This window comes from Musa acuminata, chromosome BXJ2-10 (assembly GCF_036884655.1).
Source record: "Musa acuminata AAA Group cultivar baxijiao chromosome BXJ2-10, Cavendish_Baxijiao_AAA, whole genome shotgun sequence".
Classification (NCBI taxonomy): Eukaryota; Viridiplantae; Streptophyta; class Magnoliopsida; order Zingiberales; family Musaceae; genus Musa; species Musa acuminata.
In genome coordinates, this window is record NC_088347.1 from 557,225 (window position 1) to 566,276 (window position 9,052).

The following is a 9,052-nucleotide window of genomic DNA, read 5'->3' on the forward strand; positions in this document are numbered from 1 at the left end:
AGTAGCCTCAAGGTTGAAGGCTACATGGACTCGAGTTTTCAGTTTGATGTCGATGATAGTAAGTCGAATTCGGGGTATGTGTACACATTGAATGGAGGAGAAATATGCTGTAAGAGTTCCAAGCAGGATACTACTATTGACTCGACCACGAATGCAGAGCATATTGCTACAGTAGAGACAACAAAGGAGGGAGTCTGGATAAAGAAGTTCATCATAGATCTAGGAGTCGTGCCGGATAACAAGGAGCCGATTCCCTTATATTACGATAACAACGGGACGATTGCTCAAGCGAAGGAACCTAGGTCTCATCAGAAGTCTAAGCACATTCTAAGGAGGTTCCACCTTGTTTAATCTCGATTTTTTATGATGAAATCAATTGGTGAATTAATGATCTAATTCATGTCTTGAGATAAGTGATGCAAGACTAACTATGATCGTGAGAAAGGTAAAATGATTAAAGAAGAATCGAATGTTGGGTTGGAGTCAATGATCAGGCATTAGGCTAGATGAATCGGGGGATACACTGAAGGATTGGACAATGTAGTGAAAGCTCACCGGAAGTTCACCGAGAGTTCGTCAAAAACTTGTTAGAAGTTCATCGGGAGTTCACTGAAAGCTCATCGGAAGTTTGTCAGAAGTTCATAGAAAGCTCGCTGGAAAATCGCTGAGAGTTCGCCGAAAGTTCATTGAGAGTTCGGTTGAACAATTAACATGCCAAACAACTTAGATCCCTTGTATTGTAATTGTTTTAGATTTAACTCTCGTAATTAGGACTTTAATTTGAGTTAGTTTTGGGAGAAATCCTACTAACTCAATTAAGGGCCAATTGGGCCCTAAACAAGGCTGAATTGGTCCAGTTAGTTGGCCCATTCAACCACTTGGAGCCACGTCAAGCGATGGCACCGCCCATACTAGGCGGTGGAATCGCTTAAGGCTCAACCTCCCAAGTGGTTTTGGGCAATGGTACCACCCAAACTGGCCGATGGTACCATCAGTCATTAATACTGCCAAGCGATGGTATCATCCTATCAGGCGGTGATACCGCTTAAGCCAAATCTCCAAGGCTTTGTCAAGCGGTAGTATTGCCAAACTAGGCGGTGGTACCGCAAGTACCCCGAAAACTCAGGATGAGATACTTTTTAGCTCTATTTTTGAAGCCATTAGTGCCTATAAATACCCTACTCTTTTCTACATGAAAAAGTACGAAAAGTGTGAACAAAAAGTCTTGAAATTTTGGTTGTAAAAATATTGCAAAAGTGCTAAGTATCCTCCTCCTCCTTTAGCTTTGTGATCAATCTAAGAGAGATATGAGGCTTGTAAAAGGTTGTCTCCTAAACTTGTAAAAAGGAGAAAGAGTTGTAAGAAGGTAACTGGTCTTTGCCCATTGAAGGAAGACCGATAGTAGATGCTGATGGCCTAAACGGAGGAGGAATCAGGAGTGGATGTAGGTTACAGCGATTGTGTTGAATCTCGGATTTTGATGATGAAATCAATTGATGGATTAATTGATCTAATCCATATTATTGAAGTTAAGTGTGTAGGATTAACTATGATAGCCTGAAAACATAAAGCAAGGATACCGGAGTCAAGTTCGATTGACGTTTGAGGGTCCGAAGATTCGTCGGGAATGTTGCCGGAACTAGCCGAAAATGAGTAGGGAGCCTGCCGAAGGGTTTTTGAAAGCTCGTCGGAACGTACGTCGGAAGTTCGCGGAGCTCACCGAGAAAGATCGTAGCTTGCCAAAGAAGCTTATCGGAACTCGCCAAGATCAAATCGTGAAGTCTAGGAGCCTGTTGGGAGTCAGTAGAATGTTTTCTGAGAGTTTATCGGAAGACCGCCGGAAGTTCGCCGGAAGCTTGTTGAAAGAAGTCTTGACTTACGGACTTTGTAATAGCTTAGGAAATATCTTTAAATTCGTAGTTGGCACGTTAATTAGGGTTAGGATTAGGTGTTAATCCTATAACCCAAGTAGGGGCCAATTGAGCTCGAGTTCGGACTGGTTTGGGCCAAGTTTGGAGTCCAACCAATGAGCTGAAATGGTGTAGGCGGTGGCACCGCCAGATTAGGCGGTGGCACCACCCAGAACTCGAGAACTGAGCGGTGGCACCGCTCGACTGAGCGGTGGCACTGCCCAGCACCCAAGAGGTCTGGCGGTGGCATCGCCAATACAACTGTTAGTGTCAAACACTGACAGGCGATGACACCGCCATCGATAGGCGGTGGCACCGCCAGCCTCGGAAACCCAATAGAATTCAAAATTTGGAGCCCAAATTTAAATCATCTTGGGGCCTATAAATACCCCTCAATTCTCAGTTGAGATTACAACTTTTGTGAAAGCAATAGATTGAGAAAAAGGTCTTAGAAAAGTCTTTAGCAAGTCTTGTCTTAAATTGCTTGAGTGTTCACCTCCGTTTTCCTCTTAAAAAATTGTAAGAGTGTGAACCACTTGTAAAAGGTTGTAAGAGGGGTATTTGTCCTTCCCCTTCAAAGAGATTTGCTAGTGGAAGTTGGGAGCCTCATTGAAGAAGGCTTCGCAAGTGGATGTAGGTCATTTGATCGAACCACTTTAAATTGGCGTGTTCATTGAATGTATGAGTACTTACTTTTCTGCAATCGTTATCTACACAACAGCAAGTTTTCTGTCTTTACTTTACTCAAGTTATAATCAAAGAGAAATCTCCTTACATTTTACAGAATCATTTTCGAACTTATAAGTTTTAATCCGTTGCACTAATTCACCCCTCCCTCTTAGTGCCGCTCCGATCCTAACAATTGGTATCAGTGCAAGGCTCACTCTCATATTTGGTTTAATACCCAAGAGAGATCGCTTACTCCGGCATGCATGAAGGTCATTCTATCACACGTCCACCTATGTTTAATAGGTCGGATTACACGTATTGGAAGACTCGTATGAGGATCTTCCTCATTTCCATGGATTTCTATCTTTGGACTATTGTCGAAAACGGATTTCAAAAATCTTCTCTTCCGATGAGCGAATGGAATGAATCGGAGAAGAAGGTTTTTGCTTTAAACGCAAGGGCTATGAATGCCTTGTTTTGTGCACTAGACAAAAATGAGTTTAATCGTGTTTCAATTTATGATTCGACTTTTGATATTCGGAGAACTCTTGAGGTCACTTGTGAAAGGCACTAGTCGAGTGAAAGAGTCCAAAATCAACATCCTTGTGCACTCTTATGAACTTTTCCGAATGAAACCAAGTGAGTCCATCGGAGACATGTACACCCGTTTCACGGATGTCATCAATGGACTCAAAGCTCTTGGTAAAGATTTTTCTAACTTTGAACTAGTAAATAAAATCTTAAGATCCCTTCCTAAAAGTTGGGATCCAAAAGTTCCATCTTGAAGAACTTATTGGCCATTCAAGAGGCCAAGGACCTTAAAACATTCCCTCTTGAAGAACTTATTGGGTCTCTAATGACCTACAAAATGATGTGTCAAGATCATGACGAGCTCGAGAACACCCTTCCAAAGAACAGGAAGGATATGACACTCACATCATAAGAAGATCACTTGAAAGGAACATCAAGTGATGAGGACAGTGAAAATGACATTGCACTTTTGACTCAAAAATTTAAAAATTTTTTAAGAAAGAACAAATTTAAAAATAACACCAAAAACATACTTAAATATAAAAATGACCAAGTGATATGCTATGAATCCAAGAAGCCGAGGCATTTCAAAAATGAATGCCCCCAAGCCAGGAAGAAGCAACTGAATAAGAAGAAAGCTTTAAAAGCAACTTAGGACGATTCAAGTGATTCCGAAAGTGAAGATGCTAGCAACAAAGAAGAGGCAAACTTCGCACTAATGGCTTTAGGAGAAGAGGTATGTGATTTATTTAATGAAGATTTATCTTTTGAAGAACTCTCTATCGCTTTTCATGAATTATTTGATGAATGTAGAACTATTAGTAAGAAGTTAAATATCTTAAAGAAAGATCATGTCTTACTACAAAATAAGTTTGATAGTCTTCAAAATCCTCCATGCTCTAAGTGTAAGTATTTAGAAGCAATAAAAAATAAAAATTTGCTACTTAAAGAAACCTTAAACAAGTTTAAGGTCGGTAGCAAAGGATTAGACATAATCCTTGCAAACAAGGGTCATGTCGCAAATAGAAGTGGAATTGGATTTGTAAAAGGATCACTTCAAAATCCTACCACTTTCATAAAAGGACCTACCTTGTATGTTTCATCCTATATGAAATGCAACTTTTGTTGCAAATCCGGACATATTACCTACAAATGTCCGTTTAGGAAAGTTAGTCCACATAAATTAATATGGGTTCCTAAAGGAACTATAAATAATTCAATAATGAATAACAAAATTAGTGGATCAATTTTTTAGGCACCCAAAATCAAATGGATACCTAAAAATCATCCTCTTTTGTAGACAAACCCACAAGCTAGGAGCAAGAGATGGTATCTCGATAGTGGATGCTCAAGACATATGACTGGAGATCCATCTCATTTCTCTATGCTCACTAGCAAAGAAGAAGGGTACGTCACCTTCAAAGACAACAACAAAGGCAAAATCATTGGCAAGGGAACCATAAGTAACAAATTAAGTTTTTATATTGATGATGTATTACTAGTTGATGGATTGAAACATAATCTCTTAAGTATTAGTCAATTATGTGATAAAGGTTATATCGTTAGATTTGAATCAAATATGTGTATTATTGAAAAACCAAACAATAACATGACTATGATTGCATTAAAATAAAATAATGTCTACACCATCAATCTTGATGAACTAAGTAATTAAATGTGCTTCTCTGTTCTAAATGATGATGCTTGGCTTTGGCATAGGAGATTAGGCCATGCAAGTATGAAACTAATATCTAAAATCTCATCTAGAGAATTAGTACGAGGGATTCCAAATATAAAGTTTATTAAGGACAAAGTATGCGATGCATGTCAACTAGGTAAACAAATAAAAACTAGTTTCAAACCAAAAAATCAAATTAGCACCACTAGACCATTACAATTGATCCATTTGGACTTATTTGGACCAATTGACACGACAAGTCTAGAAGGAAGCAAATTTGCTTTTGTAATTGTGGATGACTAACTAGGTATACTTGGACCTATTCCTTAGTTCACAAAAGTGATTGTTTCATTGTTTCAAGTGTTTCTCTAAATTTTGTAAACTCACTCAAAACGAAAAAGGCTTCATGATTTCATCAATTCGGAGTGATCACGGTGGCAAATTTCAAAACCGTGATTTCCAAAATCTTTGTGAAGTTAATGGATACAATCACAACTTCTCCACTCCAAGAAATCCTCAACAAAATGGAGTAGTTGAAAGAAAAAATAGAAACCTACAAGAAATGGCAAGAACTATGTTAAATGAACATAGTCTACCCAAGTATTTTTGGGCCGAAGCCGTGAATACGACTTGCTACATCATGAATAGGGTTCTAATAAGACTGTCTTCATCAAAAACTCCCTATGAATTATGGAATAACAAAAAAACCAAATGTCTCCTATTTTAAAGTTTTCGGTTGCAAATGCTTTATTTTGAATGAAAAGGATGCCTTAGAAAAATTTGATGCTAAATCCGATGAAGGCATATTTCTTGGTTACTCTTCCGTTTCTAAAGCTTTTATTGTTTTTAACAAGAGAACCTTAGTTATAGAAGAGTCTATTCATGTAGTTTTTAATGATGTTGATAATGATTTTGGTTTTGATTATTTGAATTTAAATGAACCCTCTCCTCAAAATAGCAACTTGGATGCATCTTCTTCCGAAATTTCCTTACCCAAGGAATGGAAGTATATAAATGCTCATCCAAAGGAGCTAATTATAGGAGATACATCAAAAGGGGTTCAAACTCGGTCTTCTTTCAAGAATTTTTGTGCTAACGCCGTCTTCCTTTCTCAAATCGAACCTAAATGCATTGACGAGGCCTTGAAAGATGATTTTTGGGTCATTTCAATGCAAGAGGAATTGAACCAATTTGAGAGGAATGAGGTATGGAAGCTTGTTCCTAGACCTAGTGACCATTTAGTCATTGGTACTAAATGGGTCTTTAGAAACAAGCAAGACGAATGCGGTATCGTGGTTAGAAACAAGGCTAGATTAGTGGCCAAAGGTTTGAATTAAGAAGAAGGTATCGACTACGAAGAAACCTTCGCTCCTGTGGCAAGAGTAGAAGCTATTAGGATGCTCCTTGCCTATGCTAGTAGTAATAATTTTAAACTATTTCAAATGGATGTTAAAAGTACCTTCTTGAATGGTTTTATTTCCGAAGAAGTATATGTCGAACAACCTCCCGGATTTGAAAACTCTCTTCTTCCTAATCATGTATTCAAATTGACTAAGGCTCTCTATGGCTTGAAACAAGCTCCTAGAGCTTGGTATGAAAGGCTTAGTTCCTTTCTTATTTTAAATGATTTTACCAAAGGTAAGGTTGATACTACATTATTTATCAAACACTTTGAAAATAATTTTCTTATTGTGCAAATTTATGTTGACTATATTATTTTTGGTTCTTCGGATGAATCACTATGTGAATCATTTGCCAAATGTATGAGTCATGAATTTGAAATGAGTTTAATGGGTGAATTAACCTTCTTTTTAGGATTACAAATCAAACAACTTAGTGATGGTATATTTCTTAACCAATCTAAATATACATTAGAATTGTTAAAACGATTTAACATGAATAATTCAAAAGCGATAAACACCCCTATGAGTACTTCGACTAAGTTAGATATGGATGAAAATAGTGAAAATTTCGATCAAAAAACATATAGGGGAATGATAGGTAGTCTACTCTACCTCACCGCGACTAGACCGGATGTCATGTTTAGTGTAGGACTTTGTGCTAGATTTCAATCTAATCCTAAATTATCTCATCTTAAGAATGTTAAAAGAATATTTAGATATAAAGGAACTCCAAATTTAGGATTGTGGTATCCAAAATCTGATAAATTCGATTTAATAGCTTATGCAGATGCCAATTTTGGCGGATGTAGGATAGATAGAAAAAGTACATCCGGAACATGTCCATTTTTAGGACATGCACTTGTTTCTTGGACTTCCAAGAAACAAAATTCAATTGCACTATCTACAGTGGAAGCCGAATACATTGCTGCAAGTGCATGCTGTGCACAAGTTGTTTGGATGAAAAATACATTAGAAGACTATGAAATTCACTTGAGAAACATTCCCATAAAATGTGATAATACAAGTGCCATATGTCTTACCAAAAATCCAATTCAGCACTCTAGAACTAAGCATATCGATATTAGGCATCATTTCATACGCGATCATGTCCTTAACAATAATGTCATTCTAGAATTTATTGACACAAAGCATCAATTAGCAAACATTTTTACAAAAGCCTTAAATGAAGACCAATTTGAATTCATTAGAAGGGAACTAGGCATGTTAAATTATCCCTGAAAATAAGCTTGTTTGAATGTATTTTTCGAAAAATGTCTCATCCTTGTTCTGTTCTTTTGTGGATTTGATTTCATTCTTCTCTTTCGATTCCAAATGATATATTAAAGTGCAACCCAATATCTTAACCTATCTTGAGTCAAACATCTCTAAAAAACAAAAGGGGGGAAGAAAGAATTTTTTTCTTCTCTTCCGCGGTATGCCAACGGTGGCACCGCCAGAACCAGCAGTAGCACCGCCTGAGCGCTCGGGCGCCAGGTGGTGGCACCGCTCGTTTTGGCGGTGGCACCTCCCGAGAGTCTCTTTATCAGCCGAAGGGTTAGGGCCGGTGGTGACACCGCCCCCAACCCATGAGAAACTGGCTCAAGCTCTCCCACAACCTCTCTAAACCATCATTCCAACCTTTAGAAGCCTTGGAGAGGAATTCTTATTGGTCCAAGCTCTCCATCTTCCAAGAAATTTTCTATAAGGTAAAATCTGAAATCTTCCCTCTCTTCTCATTATTTTGCCTACTCTTTACAGTTTCATCTATCATCTTGTCTAGATAATGGCTCCTAAGAGATCAAAAGGGAAAAAGGTTGAATGAGACTCATATGACCAAGATTATTTTAGATCCAAAGAAGTAGCTCTTAGGTTTCCAAATTTCGAAACAAGATGTATCCATAAGGGTAAACACGTTGATCTCAATGAACTAGGAAACCTAGAACCCATTAGGTGGTTTGCACATTTAGATGTCCTACCTCTCCTACAAATAAATGAACCAATTTATCCTAGGTTAGTTAGGCTATTTTATGCAAACTTATATGTAGATAACGATAGCCTAAGTACTTACCTACTAGGAATACAAATTAGAATATTTGATAGTGCTATCTGTGAACTAATTGGAATCACTGAAAAGGATAGGGGCTGTTATTTTAGAGGTAAATAAGATGTCAATATAATCGGAGCAACTTACTCCGAAGCCGTCGAAAGTATTTTTGCAAATCCGGACCTCGGCATAATACCCAAGAGTTGCGAGCACTTATTGTCGTTTAACTCTAAAATTCTTCATCATATCATAACAAGCATACTATTCCCTAAACAATTTCATCTTGATGAAATGAGTCAAATAGAGATAAGCACCATGTATTGGATTATGACCGGTCAACATAACTGTTTTGGATACTCAATCCGGCAACACATGCAGGATATTATAGCTAAAGACACTATGTTGCCATATGGAGGGTTAATCACTCGATTCCTACTTGCTCACGACATTTGTATCCCACCCGATGAAGAAACAATTCAAAGTGATCGATATAACATCATCAATAGAAATCTGCTTAAAAGATTTAGGTGCACATTTAGCAACGGTATATGGGTTAGGCAACCTAGAAGGACTGATCCAATTCCCCCACTAGTAGAACACCTCGAAACACCAATTCTTAGAGGAAATGAATCTCCTCCTCCTAGTCCCTTTGGCGCAGCACCTTTAGCTCATGTTTCATCCTCCGAAGAACTCATTATGGCAGAATTGTATCAGATCAAATCATAGCAAGACCAACTCAAATCGCAGCAAGAACAAATTCAAATCCAACAAATTGAAATTTTGAAGGAACTACGACAAATGAATCAGAAAATATATA